Source organism: Oryx dammah, unplaced genomic scaffold, assembly GCF_014754425.2.
Source record: "Oryx dammah isolate SB20612 unplaced genomic scaffold, SCBI_Odam_1.1 HiC_scaffold_29, whole genome shotgun sequence".
NCBI lineage: Eukaryota > Metazoa > Chordata > Mammalia > Artiodactyla > Bovidae > Oryx > Oryx dammah.
In genome coordinates, this window is record NW_024070213.1 from 74,331,378 (window position 1) to 74,351,307 (window position 19,930).

Genomic DNA, 19,930 nt, shown 5'->3' on the forward strand with positions numbered 1-19,930 from the left:
CGAAATTCTGTGGAGATTTATCTTGGGCGGGTACTGTGGACTCCTAGTTGTCACGAAATAGATTCTCAGAAGGGTCTAGAGGAAGCCTAGGTTCTCCGTGTGTCTAAGAACAATTGGGAGCCATCTGGGGAACGGTAAAACTTTCTGAAAATAGAAAAGCCTCCGTGAAATGTACCGAATATGCCTGCCTTGGCAACTTTTTCCGTTCTCGCAAGCAAAAAAGAAAAAAAAAAAAAAAAAAAACCTGGTTAGGACTCGAGGGATGGAAAGCAGAGAAAGGGAGACTCAGAAGACCGTTCCCAGTGGAGAAAAAACTTATAAAAAGCAGTGTCCTCAGTCTGTGAACTAGTTGAGCTTTGTAGTAAACCTGCTTTTGCAAGAAGGCTTTTCTTTCTTTTGTTTTTTTCTTCTCCTGGCCTTTTTTCACTCTTCTGATTACTTAACTATCAAAGAAAAGGTATGTATCTTCTTTAAGGTTACTGACATCTTCCCAGTTTGTTAGAGCAGTGCTTGAAGATCAAGAAAACTGTCCCAAAGGGAATGAGTCTTGTGTACACAAGAAAACTTTCGTTGCATGTGACAGGATATAATTATAACAATCCAAAAGAAGAATCCTATATCAATATTTTTAAAGTATTTAAAAATAAGCTTATCATTTCTCTGCAGCAAAACTCCTGTTCTTGTCTCCTAAATAGTTAATTCTTGAATTGGGGAAATTTTTTAAAGAGAATTCCTTTAAAAAAAAAGAACGACTTCTCTTAAAAAAAAAAGTGCTCTTGCTGATAAAGAAAGAATATCTTAAAAATGAAGATAATAGATGAGTAGTAAGTATAGAAATACAGAATTTAGAGTATAAACTTCAAAGTCTCAAAGAAGCAATCAGATCTCAAAGACAGATGTTTTAAGTTAGGCAGCTCAGTGCTCAGTAATTTCAAAACAAATTGCAAAGCTTTAGGAAGTCACTTTTTTTTTTCAAGATTAAGCCATTAATATAAAAGAAAGGTGTAGAGCAGTAGTAGTGACTTAGAAATTATATGGTAGTTTATCATTTAGAAGCTGTTATAATTGGTGAAACATTGCAATTAGTTTAAGATTGTGGCTCAGGCACTAATAAATTACATATACATATTCCACTAAGTAGTTAATACCTAATCAAGACTTTGAGAAGACAGAATTTACTATACAAAGAATGCTTCACAGTTTCCAGGTAATTTTGTAGAATTTGGCTGAAAAAGTAAATTTGGATCATTAGGACATAGATTGCCCACTCCAGTGTTCTTGCTTGGAGAATCCCAGGGATGGAGGAGCCTGGTGGGCTGCCGTCTATGGGGTCGCACAGAGTCGGACACGACTGAAGTGACTTAGCAGTAGCAGTAGCAGCAGCGGGACATAGATTTTTAAATCACTTGGAAAGATGGTAATGGCTTATATGTAATCCTAAGATTTGATCTCTTTTTGTTGCAAATAAACAGTTTCCTTCCTGTGCCAGTTTGGATCCTGGCAATGATTACTTTGAAGAAATATCTGAATAAAATAAGATTTTTTTAAAGCATTAAAGAAATGACAGAACTGGAGAAAGATACATTAATGTTACAGAAAATGATTCCATTCGATTTAGTCAAGGTTTCCTCAGCCAAAGCAGTATATATCTCTTTATCCAAATTATGATTGCATTGGACCATTTATAGAACATTAGACATGTTCTTTTGGAGTCACCTTTCCACTTTTGACCAATGAAATGCTCAATTTGGAAATTCTGGTAAGCAATTAGTGATGGAAAAATTCAGTGTAACCAAAATATTGTGCCAGAGCCCATCACATAAGCAGAATGTTTCCACCGTGCCCTTGCAGTTAAGCAGTACCCACCACCAAGGGCTGTTGCATGTTGGCTACCCAGAACTTACCTCTTTATTGAAGGTCTGGGTTCCCCACCCATTCTCTTTGCAGAATGTCTAGATTCCCTACAGTGTATTGGATCCTGATCACCTCCAACCTTCTGTGCTTTATGACCCACTGCCGCAAGAAGCCATTTGGGAGATCTCTTCTTAGAAAAAGAGAACAAGGGCTTTCTCCTCTCCCACGAGTTTACTACATTAGTTATAGTAAAAAGCAGGGAAGGGGAAAGAATAATGCAAATATATAACTTCTTATGCTGCAGACTACTAAAGAGATAGTGTGAATAAATTTGACCTTTGACTAATAATTTCTTTAAAATATCTTTAAGTCCTATTCAACTTATGTTTTGAAACGTATCCTTGTTTCCAAAGCAGAAACTATATCCAGTCATGCAGTGTAGTTCAGTTCAGTTGTTCAGTCGTGTCTGACTCTTTGCATCCCCATGGACTGCAGCATGCCAGGCTTTCCTATCCACCAATTCCCGGAGCTTACTCAAACTCATGTCCATCGTGTCCATGATCCATCCGACCATCTCATCCTCTGTCATACCCTTCTCCTCCTGTCTTCAGTCTTTCCCACCATCAGGGTCTTTTCCAGTGAGTCAGTTCTTCACATCAGGTGGCCAAAGTTTTGGAGTTTCAGCTTCAACGTCAGTCTTTCCAATGAATATTCAGAACTGATTTCCTTTAGGATGGACTGGTTGGATCTCCTTGCAGTCCAGGGGGCTCTCAAGAGTCTTCTCCAACACCACAGTTCAAAAGCAGCAATTCTTTGGCATTCAGCTTTCTTTACAGTCCAACTCTCACATCCATACATGACCACTGGAAAAACCGTACTTTGACTAGACAGACCTTTGTTGGCAAAGTAATGTCTCTGCTTTTTAATATGCTGTCTAGGTTGATCATAGCTTTTCTTCCAAGGAGCAAGCGTCTTTTAATTTCATGGCTGCAGTCACAATCTGTAGTGATTTTAGAGCCCAATAAAATAAAGTTTTTCACTGTTTCCATTGTTTCCCCATCTATTTGCCATGAAGTAATGGTACCGGATGCCATGATGTTAATTTTCTGAATGTTCAATTTTAAGCCAACTTTTTCACTCTCCTCTTTCACTTTCATCAAGTTCTTCTTTGCTTTCTGCCATAAGGGTGGTGTCATCTCCATCTGATGTTATAGATATTTCTCCCAGCAATCTTGATTCCAGCTTGTGCTTCATCCAGCCCCAGCATTTCGCATGATGTACTCTGCATATAAGTTAAATAAGCAGGGTGGCAATATACAGCCTTAACGTACTCCTTTCCCTGTTTGGAACCAGTCTGTTGTTCCATGTCCAGTTCTAACTGTTGCTTCTTGACCTGCATACAGATTTCTCAGGAGGCAGGTCAGGTGGTCTGGTGTTCCCATCTCTTGAAGAATTTTCCACAGTTTGTTGTGATCCACACAGTCAAAGGCTTTGGTGTAGTCAATAAAGCAGAAGTAGATGTTTTTCTGGAACTCTCTTGCTTTTTTCGATGATCCAACGGATGTAGGCAGTTTGATCTCTGGTTCCTTCAAGTAATGTAGTACTTCATGGAATGTAGTACTCAAGTCAGTTATCCTAATTATCAAGTCAAGTCCTAATTATCCACAGGGCAGTGATCTGCTGTTTGAGTTGACCACTGCAAAAAAAAAAATCTAAATTTGGGGTCAGCTTCCTCTGACTATGGTTCTTATCACTGAATTATCTCTTTGTGACTAGCTGTTGTGTATGCTAAGGGTTTTGGTTCTCAACCATGACAATCCATTAGAATCACTGGGGGAACTTTATTATATTTTATTTTTTCAGCAGAAGGGAACACTTTATTGACTTTATTTTTTGTTAACTACACCTCAAGTTTTAAAAGGTGCAAAAAGTCATATGTACTTTTTCAAAATTGTTTTTTGAGGTATGTTAGCAAAAATGTTGGATATCACTGTTCTAGGCTCTTTACAAAAATAATCGTTTCTCTGAACCACACAACATAAAGTAATCTACTTTATACATTGATAGCTTTGATATATTTCTAATAGCCACCTTGGATTTTGATGCCCAAGAACATTCCCTACCAGAAAAGAAAGTAAGAAATTAAATTAAATAAAAATGAATGTATTTCTGTCTGTACTGCTCCCTCCCAGATCCTCATCTTTGAAGACAGAAAGATTAACTTCTCTTTTAATGTTAATAGTCTCCAAATTGATAATCTAGTTCTAAAGAACTCATTCTCAAATTCTATAAGTTTAGAGGTAAAAATGTCCTAGAACATAAAAGTTCACATGAACAATGAAAGTATGAAATGGGTCACCCTGCATAGAGATGCTCAATACTGATATTTGGATACATGACCAGCTCTGTTAATATCTGTCTGTAATTCACTGATTCAGCTATGCTACAAAAACCTTAATAACCAAGTGAATCTCTTTCTTGCAAATAGGACAAGAAGCCCCAGCCTTCTTTAGTCTTCTGGCACAATGGAAACAAGTGACAAGATGGCCTGTCCTCCCATGAAAAATGTTCCCGTTTCATGGTCTTTTCTCACACAGACTACATGGCTTCAAAAGATTCTGGCAATCCTCCATGTTTTCTGTATCTTTTCTCTGTTCAAAAAGGTTACCTGATTGTTCTACCATGCTTGATATGGTCTCTTGGCTTTCAGAACTATGAGCCAAATCCAAGAATTCCACCGAGTTGCAAGGATCAAAATGTTTCAAGCTTTCTTCCTTTATGTATGTATCTTTAGGTCTAACAACTGGAGCTGATACAGTTCTTCTGCAGTCTGGGACATCAGTTCCTTCCCTTTCTTGCTTTTCAGGTATGGCAGTGATATCAGATGTGGAGAGAGACTGGGTTAACTTAGAACAATCTGAATACCAATCCTTCCTCAAGGCCCAGCAATGAAAACAGTACTTCTTGCTTGGAGAGTTAAATTTCTTGCACTCAGTACACTGCCACTCACCCTCAGAGGTAACTTCTATATCAGTATCATCACTTATGGATTTAGGGTCCTCAAGGTCATCATTTTTTCCCACTTCAATCACCTTTTTGTCTCTCACTTTCCCTACTTCTTCACTTGTTTGTTCAGGATCAGCAGCTTCAACTTATTCCAACACCAAATTGCTCTGACAGTGACTCATTGAAAAACCACAAGTCATCTGTGGTGTCTGAAACAGTGGCAGTACCTATATCCGGATTTGTCTGTAAATCAGTTGAGCCATTACTTCCGGGAGTATAGTTATTTCTCAGGTTTCCTAAAAACCACCAAGGCAAACCAGCTACATCCCACTCCTCAAACCTGAGGTCCAGTCTTGACGTCCCTTCTTGAGTTAAATTTGCTACCAAGTCTTCATCTTCTCTAGAATTTCTGCATTGATACTGTGGGGTAGGCAGCGTGGGAATATTGCCTTCTTCAGTTCTTTTCCTGGAATTGGAACTTTCCTCTATACTTTGCTTCAGTTGGTCTTGACTTGGAATCTCCATACTGTGCTCTTGTGCGATAGCGAGAGTCTGAGCAGCATCTGTAGTAGCAGTAGCTAATGTGACAAGATTCTTTCTTAGCATATCATAGAGAGGGCTCTTTAACAGTGGACATTTTACCTTGTGCACCTGCTGCTTGCAAAATCTTCAAAAGAGGCAGTTTTGGTCGTACCCGATTGGTTTGTTCTAGAGATCCTGCAAGCACTGTCAGATGCTGAACACTGGGCAGAGGTGGAAAATGATGTCATTTTGGCAGTGAAGTGACATGAGGTCTGCTCACGGCCGTTCCATGAGTCGCTTTCCACCGAGCCTGGTGGGTATGGGGGTGTCACTCAACTGTCCCTAAGGTCTTAGCAGCATTTTGAAACGGCGAGTAGTCTGGGGGAACTTTAAAAAGAAGTTCAGATGCCTGTGTCCAGCCTTTAGAGATTCACACTTGGTCTTTGGTGTGTCCTGGGTATTGGTAATTTTTTAAAAGTTCTACAAGTAATTCTAGTCTGTAGACAGAGTGAAAGTAAACACTGGCTTAGAAAATGTCTTCATCTGTTGTTCAAGAAAAGTAAAATAAGAACCCAAAGGATTCATCATGATTAATATTTGTGTGTTTAGGTTAAAAGATGGTACTGATGCTACTGAATATAGGGAGTTGGTATAAAAGGAAGGACTCAAATTCTGAAGGAAAAGAAGAGAATCCTTTAAAATTAGTTTAAATGAAATGAACTTATGGAGTTCCAAACATTTGCCTTTGCCTCATTGTAGATATTGGATGGCCAAGAAAAGATGGATTATTAAAACTGGCCTCTTGAAAGATCAGAGAAAGTAGGTGATTAGAGGCGGTATGTTTTATTTTTGAGTTTTCTTTCTCTAATAAGAAAAACCTAAAAAGAGAAGACAAATGTCTATTTCTAAGAAATCAGTACTACTAAAAACCTAAGAGAAAGGCATTGAAGAGAAGAAAAACTTAGAACAGAACTGGAAGAGGCTTCAGGCTTTAAGAATATCCCCTGAAATTGGATGTAATTAACTATAGGCCTTTGTGGCTTAGTCACCTTCTTGGTACCCTTCTCATCCATTTAGTGTGCCCCTTCCCCCAACACACACACCCCCTGTATAGACAGTAAGGCCTGCTGGGGTTAATTTCTGAGCTCCTTTCTTGAGTCAAATGTTCAACGTGATATACTTTGTGCTCTAGGGAGTCCATCTTGTCAAAATTAATAAAAGACTAATCTGAATTGTGACAACTTAGCTGTAGCCTTTATTTCTCCATGAAAAAGTGGCTTACTGTGGTTGTTTTACCTCTGGTGATAATATGAAGTAATATTGGGATGTACATCAAATTTAAGTCCACAAATACTTCTTCAGCATCTATTATGATCAGAGAACTGGGAAAGAAATGAGAGGATGTACAAAGATGAGTTAATTTAACAAATATTTATTAAATGCCTACTTAGGTTCTAGGTGTGTTTCTAGGTTTTAGGGCTGGAATAGAGATCAAAAGAAGATTTCTGGAGCTTACATTTTGGTGAAGTGCCTGACAAGAAATCAATTCATAATGTAATGAGTTGATAATGATAGATGTAATGTAATGATAGATGGGCAAAGAAAATTTAAGCAGCATAAAGGTACAGAAAGTTATGGAAGGAATGAGAGCTGTTCTTTTACATAGGATGGCCAGGGAAGGTGGCTCTGATGAAGTGATATTTCCACAGAGACCCAAAGGACATGAGAGGATTATCAGTGGCCTAAGGGACATAGAGGAATGAATCACGTGGCTCTCCAGAGAAAGACTGTTCCACAAGCTGCAGGAACAGCAAGCACTGAGGCAAGTGTGAGGAATAGTGAGGACGACGGTGAGTGAACAGAGAACAGTGGGAGATGAGACGAGGGTCTCAGAAACCTTTATAAGGACTTTGGATTCTAGTCTAAGTGTGATGGTAAGTAATTTGACACTAGGCCGGACCAAGATATAATCAGACTTAGACTTTTAAACGATTTGAATGATCCATCTGGATACTGAGATGAGGATAGAATTTGTATGGGGGGAGAAGCGTTTGTGTACACACGCATGCTCAGTTGTGCAAGGTGAGAGCATCAGAGGCAAGATTGGAAACAAGGAGTCCAGTAGGACCACCAAAAGGTGGTGGTGACTTAGAGCAGGGAGTAGCATGGAGAAGGCCCACTGATGGACCGGATGTGAGGAATGAGGGAGAAGAGAATGAAGATGGCTCCAAGGTCTGTGGCAATCACAACTGAAAAAGGGAGGTGGTTTTATTATTATAAATGGGAAAACTGAAGGAGGAGTAATTTTGGAGGTCGGACACACCTGAGCACACACAAACACACTGCATGAAAAGCAGGTGTTCGGTTTTAGATAAGCCTAGTGGAGAAGGCACTGGCACCCCACCCCAGTGCTCTTGCCTGGAAAATCCCATGGACGGAGGAGCCTGGTGGGCTGCAGTCCATGGGGTCGCAAAGAGTCAGACACGACTGAGCAACTTCACTTTCACTTTTCACTTTCGTGCATTGGAGAAGGAAATGGCAACCCACTCCAGTGTTCTTGCCTGGAGAATTCCAGGGATGGCGGAGCCTGGTGGGCTGCCGTCTCTGGGGTCGCACAGAGTCAGACACAACTGAAGAGACTTAGCAGCAGCAGCAGCAGCTGACTTATATTGGAGAAGGAAATGGCACCTCATTCCAAAATTCTTGCCTAGAGAATCCCAGGGACGGGGGAGCCTGATAGGCTGCCGTCTCTGGGGTCGCACAAAGTCAAACACAACTGAAGAGACTTAGCAGCAGCAGCTGACTTATGGGCTTCTCCGGTGGTGCAGAGTCTCCCGCCAGTGCAGGAGACTCGGGAGATACAGGTTCAATTCCTGAGTCAGGAAGATCCCCTGGAGTAAGAAATGACAACCCACTGCAATATTCTTGCTTGGAAAATTCCATGGACAGAGGAGCCTGGTAGACTACACTCCATGGTGTTACAAAGAGTCTGAAACGACTGAGCACCCTTGGAGGCAACTGATGTACACATGAGGATGAATTCTTGAGTTTCTGCCCTCAAGGAGATCATTACCTCACAGGTGAGATAAGAACACAATAACTATCAAAGCCAAACATCATGTTCTACTGGGAGGTGCAAACAGTATGATAAATATCTACAGGGGAATGACTAGGGGGAATGCTTCCTGGAGAAGGAAGCATTTGCCATGAAATTTTGAGAATGAATAGAATTTTTTATCTTGGGAGGAAAGTTGAGGATAAATGAAGAGAACATCAAGGAACAGAAGAATGCCAGGAGCAAGGCTCTGGAGCTGAGGAGTACGAGGTGTGTTGGGGAACCAGCAGATAGACTGGTGTGGCTGGAACATGGGGGCCAAAGAGCAGAGGTCTGGGAAAGAGGTGTGCATGCATGCTAAGTTGTTTCAGTCATGTCTTTGCAACCCTATGGACCATATCCTGCCAGGCTCCTCTGTCCATGGGATTCTCCAGGCAAAACTACTGGAGTGGGTTGCCATGCCCTCCTCCAGGGGATCTTCCCAACCCAGGGATCGAACCCATGTCTCTTAGTCTCCTGCATTGGCAAACAGGTTCTTAACCACTAGTGCCACCTGGGATAAGGCAGGAGAGTAAATTGGGGCCAGTAATGTAGAGGTCCTTGACAGACAGGGCAGGTTTAGTGAACACTGGGAACCCATGGTAGGAAGAATCTATGCCCATCAATCAAAGATGGTCACATACTAATCCCTAGAATCCATGAATATCTTACGTTATGCAGCAAAGGGGAGTCAAGGTTGCAGACACAGTTTAATTTGCTATCAGCTGACCTTAAAATAGGGAAATGTGCTGGTGGGCTCTAGAATCACAGGCACCCTTAAATGTGGAAGAGGAAGTCAGAGTGATGCAATGTGAAGACCACTCAACTGACTGTTGGCAGCTTTGAATACAGAAGAGGGACATGAGCCAAAGAATGCAGGCGGGAAAAGGCAAGAAAATGGATTCTTTCTTAGAGGCTTCAGAAAGGAGTATAGCCCAGCTGGTGTCTTGATTTTAGCTCAGTGAGACCCGTTTTGGAATTCTGTCCTCCAGAATTGCAAGTTAATACATTTGTTTTGAGCCACTAAGTTTCTGCTATAGCAGCAATAGGAAACTAACACGGAAGCCAAGTAAGGCTTTTGAGCAGGTGACTAATATGATTAGATATTTGAAAGCTTGGTCAGATTATGTGCACCTATTACAGCTCTTTGCAAACAATCTACTCTGCAGACTGCTAGGATCTTCCTTTCTGAGAGTACTTAACCATGAGCCACCTCTGGCATCCATCTGTGGATGCTGTTTAGGAAGGTCTTAATTGTTTGTAAGACTCTCAAATTATGTATCTCAAACTCTAATCAGAAACTTTTTACTTTTACATGAGAGGTTTGTAATATTACAATATATTTCAGTTTAAGTTTTGGGGAAAATGCATATATTTTCCATTATTACAAACTTACCTCAGAATTATAAAGCTTTTTATAAGTTGTCAGTTTTATTTATCTGAACTGTTTTTTAATACTCATTTATGAGTGAAGATGTCACTCATTTTATTTAGCTTGGGTTTAAATTTTTTTTCTCTGTCTTAAGCAGAATTTCATATTAACAATTGAGTTCCTAGATAAACAGTACATTTATACATTTACAGTTACCATAAATACTCACAGTATAATACTGAACAGAATGGTTTTCAATATTACATATGTTTCTAAATGTTACTCATGCTGTGCCTTTGGTATTCTCTAAGACACATAAACTAATGTGTAAAAATTTGTAATTTGAGTTGTGGTAATATACTCTTTTCTTTTAAAATAATCGGTTATAAAATTGAAAACCATATGTTTATTAAATTATTTAAATCTGTGACCATTTTGGTAAATAAACTAATCAAACATTTATTTCATGTATTTGCTTGGTTGGTTAGCAGAATCCAGCAGGTTGGGTCACTGAGAGTTCTCTGTACCTCGAATCACATGTGAAGAAATATCCATTCATCTGACTGATGCAATTGACCAAATGGACTTTGAAACCTTATCTTGTGTCCAATATACCAGTTATAATTTAACAACATTGTAGAAGCACTTGATGTTGTATCTCATTAATGCAAATTATCAATCAATTCAGTTCAGTTCAGTCACCCAGTTGTGTCTGACTCTTTGCGACCCCATGGACTGCAGCACGCCGGGCTTCCCTGTCCATCATCAACTCCCAGTGTTTACTCAAATTCATGTCCATTGTGTTGGTAATGCCATCCAACCATCTCATCAATATATCCTGTAAAATTAAATTCTAATCTCGGAAGTTTAATACTTTTTTCTTGTGTAGTAAATACATTTATATAATTGTCCTTATTGACACAACTTTATTTTAAAATAATTCTCAAGAATAAAAAGCCAGAAAATAATACTGCTTACTGAGACTAAAATCTTCCATTCTGATTATAATTATCTTCTATTTCCTTTATTACAAGGATAAAAATGGCAAGAGAATATCATGTTTATCTCTCTAAAACCAGCTTCTGTTCTAGAATCTTTCGTTTCTAGCAATGGTATCATTATTCTCTGGTATTAATATTTTGTCTGATTTTTACTGCCACTGTCCTGGTCAGTTTTCATTCCAATCCCAAAGAAAGGCAACACCAAAGAATGTTCAAACTACTGCACAATTGCACTCATCTCACACACTAGCAAAGTAATGCTCAAAATTCTCCAAGACAGGCTTCAACAGTACGTGAACCATGAACTTCCAGATGTTCAAGCTGGATTTATAAAAGGCAGAGGAACCTGAAGTCAAATTGCCAACATCTGCTGGATCATTGAAAAAGCAAGAGAATACCAGAAAAACATCTACTTCTGCTTTATTGATTATGCCAAAGCCTTTGACTATGTGGATCACAACAAACTGTGGAAAATTCTTCAAGAGATGGGAACACCAGACCACCTGACCTGCCTCCTGAGAAATCTGTAGCAGGTCAAGAAGCAACAGTTAGAACTGGACATGGAAGAACAGACTGGTTCCAAATGGGGAAAGGAGTACGTCAAGGCTATATATTGTCACCCTGCTTATTTAACTTATATGCAGAGTACATCATGAGAAATGCTGGGCTGGAAGAAGCACAAGCTGGAATCAAGATTGCTGGGAGAAATATCAATAACCTCAGATATGCAGATGATACCACTCTTATGGCAGAAAGCAAAGAGCCTCTTGATGAAAGTGAAAGAGGAGAGTGAAAAACTGGCTTAAAACTCAACTTTCAAAAAATGAAGATCATGACATCTGGTCCTATCACTTCATAGCAAATAGATGGGGAAACAGTGGAAACAGTAAGAGACTTTATTTTGGGTGGTCCAAAATCACTGCAGATGGTGACTGCAGCCATGAAATTAAAAGATGCTTACTCCTTGGAAGAAAAGCTATGACCAACCCAGACAGCGTATGAAAAAGCAAAGACATTACTTTGCCAACAAAGGTCTGTCTAGTCAAAGGTACGGTTTTTCTAGTGGTCATGTATGGATGTGAGGGTTGGACTATAAAGAAAGCTGAACGCCAAAGAATTGCTGCTTTTGAACTGTGGTGTTGGAGAAGACTCTTGAGAGTCCCTTGGACTGCAAGGAGATCCAACCAGTCCATCCTAAAGGAAATCAATTCTGAATATTCATTAGAAGGACTGATGCTGAAGCTCAAACTCCAATACTTGGGCCACCTGATACTTTGCCATCTTTTCATTGGAAAAGACCCTGATGCTGGGAAAGATTGAAGGCAGGAGGAGAAGTGGATGACAGAGGATGAGATGGTTGGATGGTATCACTGACGTGATGGACTTGAGTTTGAGTAAGCTCTGGGAGTTTTTGATGGACAGGAAGGCCTGGCGTGCTGCAATCCATGGGGTCGCAAAGAGTCGGACACGACTGAGCTACTGAAGTGAACTGAACTGTTCTGATCAAAGATATTACAGTTTGCTTTGGTAATTATGGTATATTTTCACTAATCCTCTTTTTCTAGCCAATTTCTTCCTTCAAATCAGTGATTCTCAAAGTGTAATCAGTGGACAAGAAACATCAGCATTATTTGTGAGCTTGTTAGTAATGCATATTCTCAATACCCATCCTAAACCCACTGAATCAGAGATTCCACCCTAGTTTCTGATTTAGTAGTTCTGTGTTGGAATCTAAGAATTTGTACAGCAGAAAAGAATTACCAAGCTAATACGTGGGGAAAATGAAGTAATGTAAAACAGTAAGTTTAGAAGAATGCAATAAAATAGAGTAAAAAGACTGTAGACAGGTAGAATAAATTTTAAAAAGTAATAATCTACTCAATGTTATTTGGCAGCCTGCATAGGAGGGGAGTTGGAAGAGAATGGATATATATATATGTATTGCTGAGTTCCTTTGCTGTCCACTTGAAACGCTGAAGAATTGATGCTTTTGAACTGTGGTATTGGAGAAGACTCTTAAGAGTCCCTTGGACTGCAAGGAGATCCAACCAGTCCATTCTGAAGGAGATCAGCCCTGGGATTTCTTTGGAAGGAATGATGCTGAAGCTGAAACTCCAGTACTTTGGCCACCTCATGCGAAGAGTTGACTCATTGGAAAAGACTCTGATGCTGGGAGGGATTGGGGGCAGGAGAAGAAGGGGACGACAGAGGATGAGATGGCTGGATGGCATCACTGACTCGATGGATGTGAGTCTGAGTGAACTCCGGGAGTTGGTGATGGACAGGGAGGCCTAGCGTGCTGCGATTCATGGGGTCGCAAAGAGTCAGACACGACTGAGCGACTGAACTGAACTGAACTGAACTGAAGCTATTATATCATTAATCGTCTATACTCCAATAAAAAGTTAAAAAATAAGATAGAGTTAAACCCAAATTTATAACTATATTCAATAAAAATGGACTAACTCTTCCAATTTAAAGGTAGAGATCACAGACTGGAAAACACACTATACAAACATCAATACTTCCATCAAAAAAATGAAGAAAGAAAAACTGGAGTACCTGTATAATATGAAACACAGGAGACTTTGAAACAAAAATGTGTCACTAGAGCTAAAAAGAGACATAGTTATACAAGTTAATAAAATATAACAATTCTGTACTAGGATGTACCTAAAATACTAACTCAAAATACATAAAAACAGAAAACTAAAGCAGAAATATATAGAAATATCTTGAGGGAGAAATATACATGTCTATCACAATGAGAGATTTTAGGACCTTTCTGTTTCTAACTGATAAATCTCAGACAACAGTAATATTAAGACACATCCAACAGATTTGAGTAACATGTTTAACAATGGACCCAAGTGATATTTATAAATTAATATATCCAGTAGCAGCACAGTGCACATGGTTTCAAGTGCCCACATAATATTTCCCCAAACGGATCACATTTGGGCCATAAAGCAAGCCTTAACAAATTTCAAAGGAGTGAAATAATGAACATTGTATCCTCAGTGAAATTAAGGTAGAAATGATTAAATTTTACTGAGAGACATAGATAGTATAGGAAGTTCATCAGTAAAAGTGTGAGATTATGAATACATGATACCTGAGCAATTTTTAAGGAATCTCCACACTGTTCTCCATAGTGGCTGTACTAGTTTGCATTCCCACCAACAGTGTAAGAGGGTTCCCTTTTCTCCACACCCTCTGCAGCATTTATTGCTTGTAGACTTTTGAATTGCAGCCATTCTGACTGGTGTGAAATGGTACCTCATTGTGGTTTTGATTTGCATTTCTCTGATAATGAGTGATGTGGAGCATCTTTTCATGTGTTTGTTAGCCATCTGTATGTCTTCTTTGGAGAAATGTCTATTTAGTTCTTTGGCCCATTGCAGAACTGTTTGTAGTAGTGAAAAAGTAGGAACAATCTAACTGAATTAATTAGGATATTGGATGGGATGCTTTAATAAGAACCTAACAAAAGTAACCTAAACAAACAAACAAACAAGAAAAACCCTAAGGAAGTACCACATCCTAAATTGTTTTAGTTGTGTCAGACTCTGACACTCCCTAGACTGTAGCCCACCAGGCTCCTCGATCCGTGGGATTTCCCAGGCAAGAAACTGGAGTGGGTTGCCATTTCCTCCTCCAGGGATCTTCCCCACCCAGGGATCGAACCCATGTCTCCTCCATCTAAGGAAGTACTAGGTTTTTTCTTTTGTAAATGTCTGAGCTTGTAAGCAGCCTATGGGGCTAAACCATTCTAATCTGGAAGGTCATTCAAACACCCAGTTTCTGACTGTCTTATTGCTCTTAACATGTCCCTTAACGTGCTTTTCCTAACTTGCATCCCATCTGCCTTGTGTGCAGAAAGAAGAATGAAAGAGGAAAAATAAAGGAAAGACAGCTTCCTGTAAAAAAGATATATCTCAAATATTGTAATGTTTGCCCTTTTAATGTGTACAGTTTTTTGGTATGTTCACAAAGTTGTGCAAGCATCATTGCTAATTTCAGAATATTTCCATTGCTCCCAAAGGAAATCTCATGCATATTATTTCTCACTCCCAATTCCCCCAACTTGGTTGTGATATATAATTCTTTTTATATATTCCGAAACTTGGTTTACTAGCATTTTGTTGAAGATTTTTGCATCTATATTCATAAATATATTGGTCTGTAGTTTTCTTATGATATCTTTGTCTGCTTTTTGGTATCATAGTAACAGAATGAATTGGGATGTAGTCTCTCCTTTTTCTTTTTTTGAGAAGAGTTTATGATATTGCACCATGGTCAAGTGGGATTTATTTTAGGAATGCAAGCTTGGTAAAACATAATAAAATCAATACAGCATGTTAGTAGAATAAATGACAGAAATCACATGCATATATATATGCAGAAAAAAATTGACAAAATCCTTTCATGACTTAAAACATCAACAGACTAGGAATTGAAGGGAACTTTGTCAGCCTGATAAAGGGGAACTATGAAAAACCCACAACTAGTATCATACTTAATGATGAAAGACTGAAAATTTCCCTCTGAGATCAGAAACAAAATGAAGATGTCCATTCTTCCTTCTGCTTGACATAGTACTGGGGGGTTTTGGTCAGGACAATTAGGTAAGAAAACGAAACAGAAGACATCCAGATTGGAAAGGAAGAAATAAAACTCTCTCTATTCACAAATCACATGATCTTGTATATAGAAACTCCTGAAAACTCCAGCAAAAAAAAGCTACTGGGCCAAATAAATTTAGCAAGACTGCAGGATATAAGATCAATGTGCAAAAATCAATTGTATTTTTGTTTTTTTTTTAAGCTTTGATTTGTAATAGCTTTATTGAAATCTTCATAAGGATACATCCATTTTAAGTGTACAATGTCAGTATTTTTAGTACATGTATAATTGTATTTTATACAGTAACAATTAACAATACAAAAGTGAAATTAAGAATACAATTCTACTTACAGTAGCATCAAAATAATAAAACAATTAGAAATATATTTGACAAATTTAACAAAACAGTGTAAGACTTGTACCCTGAAAACTACAAAACACCTGAAAGAAAGAACTAAATAAAGATACCCTTTGTTCATAAACTGGGAAACTTAGTATTGTAATGATGGCAAGACTTTCCGAATTGATCTATAGATTCATCACAATTCCTATGAAAAAAAACTCGGTAGGATTTTCTTTTTCAGAAATTGACAAGCTGATCCTAAAATTCAGATACAAGTGCAAATGACCCAGGATAGTCAAAACAATGTTGAAAAACAAGAACAAAGTTGGAAGGCTCACACTTTCCAATTTCAAAATTTACTTGAAAGCTACAGTAATCAAGACTGTATGGCACTGGCATAAGGAATAGATTCCAAATCTATGGAATAGAGTTGAGAGTCCAGAAATAAATGCATATGTTTATAAGTAATTGATTTTGACAAGGGTGTCAAGAACACTCAATAGAAAAAAAAAGTCTTTTCAACCAGTATGCTGGAACAACTGTATATGCACATGCAAAGGAGTGAAGCTGGACTTCTACTTCACATCATAATACAAAAATTAATTCAAATCGATGAGAGACCTGAATGTAAGAGCAAAACTATAAAGCTATTGGAAGAAAACACAGTTGTCAATCTTTATGACTTTGAATTAGGCACAGTTTCTTAATCGGATGCAAAAAGCACAAGCAACCGAAGGAAAAATAGATAATTGGACATAATAAAATTTTTTTGGAATATTTGTGGTTTTGTGCTTTGAAGGATACTATCAAGAAAGTGAAAAGATAACCACAAAAAGAGAGGAAATATTTTCAAATTATGTATCTAGTAAGGATTAAATATCCAGGATATATAAAGAACCTGTACAACTCAATAACAACAGTAACACAAAAACAACCCAATTTATAAATAGACAAAAGTTAGAAATGGATATTTTTCCAAAGAAGTATACAAATGAGCAACAGGCACATGAAGAGATGCTCAGTATCATTAGCCATAGCATGCATGCGTGCTAAGTCACTATGTCACATCCGAAGTGTGCGCAGTTGTGTTCAACGCTTCACAACTTTATGGACTGTAGCAACTAGCCTCCTCTCTCCATAGGATTGTCCAGGCAAGAATACTAGAGTGGGTTGGCATGCTGTCCTGTAGGGAATTTTCCTGACCCAGGGATCGAACCCTAGTCTCATGTCTCCTGCATTGACAAGAGGATACTTTCCCACTAGTGCCACCTGGGAAACCCTCATTGGTCATTGGTGGTGGTGTAGTTGCTGAGTTGTGTCCGACTTGTGCAACCCATGGACTGTAGCCTGCCAGGCTTCTCTGTCCATGAAATTCTCTAGGCAAAAATACTGGAGTGGGTTGCCATTTCCTTCTCCAGGGGATCTTCCCAACCCAGGGGTTGAACCCAGGTCTCCTGCATTGCAGGCAGATTTTTTTACCAGCTGAGCTACAACAGAAGCCCCTCTCTTAGTCATTCAGTTCAGTTCAGTTCAGTCGCTCAGTCGTGTCTGACTCTTTGCGACCCCATGAATCGCAGCACGCCAGGCCTCCCTGTCCATCACCATCTCCCGGAGTTCATTCAGACTCACGTCCATCGAGTCAGTGATGCCATCCAGCCATCTCATCCTCTGTTGTCCTCCTCTCCTCCTGCCCCAATCCTTCCCAGCATCAGAGTTCCAATGAGTCAACTCTTCGCATGAGGTGGCCAAAGTACTGGAGTTTCAGCTTCAGCATCATTCCTTCCAAAGAAATCCCAGGGCTGATCTCCTTCAGAATGGACTGGTTGGATCTCCTTGCAGTCCAAGGGACTCCCAAGAGTCTTCTCCAACACCACAGTTCAAAAGCATTAATTCTTCGGTGCTCAGCTTTCTTCACAGTCCAACTCTCACATCCATACATGACCACTGGAAAAACCATAGCCTTGACTAGACAGACCTTTGTTGGCAAAGTATTGCAGCTGCTTTTGAATATGCTGTCTAGGTTGGTCATAACTTTTCTTCAAAATCACTGCAGATGGTGACTGCAGCCATGAAGTTAAAAGACACTTACTCCTTAGTCATTAGGGAAATGCAAATCAAAACTGCAGTAAGATACTACTTTCAGCCCACTAAGTGGCCATTAAAAATGAAAAGACAGTAACGGTGTGGAGAAATTAGAATCCTCATACATTGTTGATAAGAATGTAAAAGATTTGTAGCTGCTTTGGAAAACAGTTGACAGTTCCTCGAAAAGTTGAACAGAATTACCATTAGACCCAGCAACTCCATTCCTTGGTATATACCCAAGAGAAAAGAAAACACATGTCCACACAAAAACTTGCACATGACTATTCATAGTAGCATTATTCTTAATAGCCAAAAAGTGTAAATAAATCATATGTCCATCAACTGAAGAATGGACAAATAAAATGTGCTATATTCATGCAAGGAATTTTATTTGGCTATAAGAAGGACAGTAAAGAATATGCCTGCAATGCAGGAGACTCAGGTTCAATCCTTGGATGGGGAAGATCCCCTGGAGAGGGGAATGGCTACCCATGCCAGTATTCTTGCCTGGTGAATCCCCTGGACAAAGGAGATGACACGCTACAGTCCATAGAGTCACATAGGGTCGGACATGACTGAAGCAAGTAAGCATGCATGAGCAATGTTTATCTGTTAATCCCAAATTCCTAATTTATCCCTCCCCCCTCCCCTTGAGGTAGGATTTCTACTCCTAAGAATCAATGCCACACTTGTTAGCAAAATTTAATGAGCATTGTATATAGTGATTTTAAAAAATGGAAGATGATGTCTGTTGATTAAAGAAGGTGAAATAGATGAAGATGCAGCCAAGAAGCACTGCCATCAAAAAGGATAATGCAGGGTATACTCACTAATAGTGAATGAGGGAAGCAAATGCGAAATACAGTTTTTACTTTTATTTAATTTGTGGGAAACTGTTGGGGAGAAGAGCAAAGGAGAAAGTTCAATGGTAGGAGTTCTGGGTGGTAGGAGTCCAGGAGATATTTTGTTGTTTTTTTTTAATTTTTATCGAAGTGTAGTTGCTTTACAGGACTTCAGCAGTAAAGGATCTGCCTGCAATGCAGGAGATGCGGATTCGATCCCTGGGTCAGGAAGATCCCCTGGAGGAAGGCATGGCAACTCGCTCCAGTATTCTTGCCTGGAGACTCCCATGGATAGAGAAGCCTGGAGGGCTACATACAGTCCTCAGGGTCAAAAAGGGCTGGGCAACACTGAAGCGCCTGAGCACACGCGCATGCAGAGTTACTTTACAGTGTCGTGTTCGTTTCTGCTGTACAGAATCAGCTATACGCATACAAATGCCCCCTCTTGTTTTAGAAACCTTCCTGCTCAGTCCACCAGAGCATTGAGTCGCGCTCCCCCTGCCGTGTGGTAGGTTCTCATTAGTTACCCACTTTATGCATAGTGATGTGTACCTGTCAATCCCAGTCTCCCAGTCCATCCCACCTCTGCTTTGCCCTTTGATATCCATGTTTGTTCTCTATGTCTGTATCTTTATTTCTGCTTTGCAAATTAAGTTCATCTGTGTCCGTTTTTCTAGATTCTACATGTATAGGTGATATTATACGCTATTTGTTTTTCTCTTTCTGACTTACTTCACTCATATGACAGTCTCTCTGTCTGTCCACGTCTCTGCAGATGGCACAGTTTCATTGTTTCTAATGACCGAGTAATACAATTCCATTGTGTGTATGTACCGCATCGTCTTTATCCACTCCTCTGTTGATGAACATTTAGGTTGCTTTCGCATCCTGGCTATCATAAATAGTGCTGCAGTGAACTTTGAAGTACATGTGTCTTTTTGACTTACGGATTTTCCTCTAGGTTTATGTCCAGAAGCGGGTTTTCTAGGTCATCTGGTAGTTCTGTTTTCCCTGGAGCTCGTGTAGGCAGTGCCCTGCCACCGGTAGGCACACAGAGAAAGAAGCTCCTGTGGCAGACCCCCCTGTCTTCTTGCACACCCTCCAACAATGGCCCCTTGCCTCTCTAGTGGGAGGCTTCTTCCCGGACTCCCTCATTTGTGGTGCTCTACAACCTAGCCCCCTCTA

The 19,930-nt window shown here is 39.5% G+C and overlaps 1 protein-coding gene and 1 pseudogene across 1 annotated transcript in view; one reads left to right on the top strand and one right to left on the bottom strand.

The window, feature by feature from the left end:
• KCNMB4 (potassium calcium-activated channel subfamily M regulatory beta subunit 4) overlaps positions 1-19,930 on the top strand; it is a 75,828-nt gene that overhangs the window by 1,189 nt on the left and 54,709 nt on the right. The gene's annotated exons all lie outside the window — the stretch shown is intronic.
• Positions 4,070-5,661, bottom strand: LOC120857746 (annotated as a pseudogene).